Source organism: Monodon monoceros, unplaced genomic scaffold, assembly GCF_005190385.1.
Source record: "Monodon monoceros isolate NGI ecotype Baffin Bay Population unplaced genomic scaffold, NGI_Narwhal_1 Super_Scaffold_18, whole genome shotgun sequence".
In the NCBI taxonomy this organism is placed as follows: Eukaryota; Metazoa; Chordata; class Mammalia; order Artiodactyla; family Monodontidae; genus Monodon; species Monodon monoceros.
The window spans coordinates 116,098,969-116,101,074 of record NW_021703774.1 but is presented as its reverse complement, the minus strand read 5'-3'; positions in this window follow the sequence as shown (position 1 = coordinate 116,101,074).

Genomic DNA, 2,106 nt, shown 5'->3' with positions numbered 1-2,106 from the left:
GCTAACCACCGGAGCTGCAAATTCTCTTATCAAAACCGGATCGACGCTTGCGAATGGTAGGCTCACACAGCTCCCTGCCACCACTACCCCTCCCCACTCCACCCAAAAAACACCGTCAGGCGCCCACGTTTTTGCACTCGGATCAAGTTTGGCTCTCCTGCCTCCCTTGCTGGGTTTTAGTTAACTCTCAGGGATCCCTGGGAAACGAGGCGGGGGCGGGGAGTGGAGGACAGGAAGCCTGCGGGGATTGGTTTCCGTCCTCTTTCTAGATTAGTGAGCTCCAAGCTAGATCAGCTTGGTGGCCTAGGATGTGTAGGAAAACGCCGGGGAGAAGGGAATTAGTGAGTTGTTGTTGTTTCTCTCCAACTCGTAGTTTGGCACTTACAGAGTTGCGTGGGCAGAGGTCTGTAGAAATAGGTTAGAATCGGGTTTCTGCTGGTCCTACCCTGTTGCTCATTCTGAACGATAAAACGCATATAAAATCAGCAGCTCCAAACCACAAGCGTGCTTAAGGCGAGATTGTCGGCTTGGAAATGTCACAACGAGTAAAGAGTGTAGTGGACTTCTGCGCTTTGCGCAGTAGCATTTAGCCCGGGAGCGTCCCAGACTGCGCCCTGCCTAATTTCGGGCTGTATATGGCTTCTAATTCCCTCTCTCCTACCATCCGTCCTATCAGGCGAGAAACACTTCCGCTCTCTACTGCCGCAGCGGACCTGGCGAGTTTACTTGAGCTCAGGAGGGAAAGGGGGAGGAGGGGGTCGAGCGCACCGCCTGACAAGGAACACCGAATCTACACGTACAACCCTCTTGGAAGCAGGACTCGGTTTTCGGTTATTGGGTTTCTAGAACTGCTGGTGACAACTGGCCCCAGCGGGCGCATCCGACAGCATATAGCGGAACAGATTCCCGGCGGGGCCGGAGAGCAGAGGCTGGGTCTGAGCGCCGTGCACTCCAGCTGTCCCGCGCCGAGCACGCTAGCCTCGCCGGGAAGCCCCTCCAGCCTCGGCCCGCAGTGGGGGAGAGACTGGTGGGTCCCAGACGGAGGCCCTCGCCACCCTTGGGCGACCTCCGCTGGCATGAATAAACGTGCCCTTCCCTTTTCCTCGGAAACTGGGTGACGAGGTCTGAAAAGGAGCCTGGGACCGGTAAGTCCCAAGGTGAGCGTATTTCCCACTCCGCGATCTCTAAGGGGGCTTCTGAGCTGGGCAAATTTGTGTGTGTGTCGGGGGGGGAACAAACCTCTGGAAGCTACTTCTTTCCGTCCCTTTCCAGATCAATATTAATAATGGTTAGACGAGGTGGGCAAAAATCAAAGGATACCCTGAACCAAGTGTGACCTCCGCAGTTTCAGAGAGCTCTTGGCTGAGAGCTTTCCCGCTTACGGGTAAAGAGGTCACTGCAAGAATCACCCACAAGCTGTGTCTTCTTACCGGCGCAGAGGTCTTCCCCACCTCCACGCTCCGACAGTCCTCTGGCCGACCCCCGGCGCGGGTACCTGGTGGTAGGGGTGCGGTCAGCGAGAGCCGCCGGCTCGGGAAAGTGCAGGGCCCCAAGAGCTGGCGCTGGCTTTGCGCCTGCAGGCCCAGGAGTCCTGGACACGTCTCGTTTGACAGCGTTTTCGACCGGGCCCTAGTAGCGTCTCTCCCAGGTCTACACAGGTCTGACTCGAGCGCGTCCTCAAAGGCTGGTGGGAGGGCTGGGAGCCGGGGCGGGCGCGGATTCAGGAAGCGAGATCCCGAAAGATTGCTTGAGTACCGCGGAAACTCCAGGTTAAGTTCCGTCAAACATGTGGTTACTCACCGCGAGGAGCTCAGAGGCAATGGGTTCAACAGTCAAGTTTGTGGGGACTTTCCCTACTTAAAGTAATAATTTGCTAATTCGGATCTATTGCTTTTCAATATCGAGTTCCAGAGACCTCTTGTCAATGCAGGCTTAATTTCATCCCACTGATGAAGGATGTTTATAAACGGTTCCTGTGGTGCAAGCCGAGTGTGAAAATATCAGTTTTATGCCTCTGGATAAGAATTACCGAGGTGGAAGGCTTATTAGGCGATTACAAATTTCGCAGCTGCTCGTAGCCCAATTAGGCAGCTCTTCGCCGTGAGT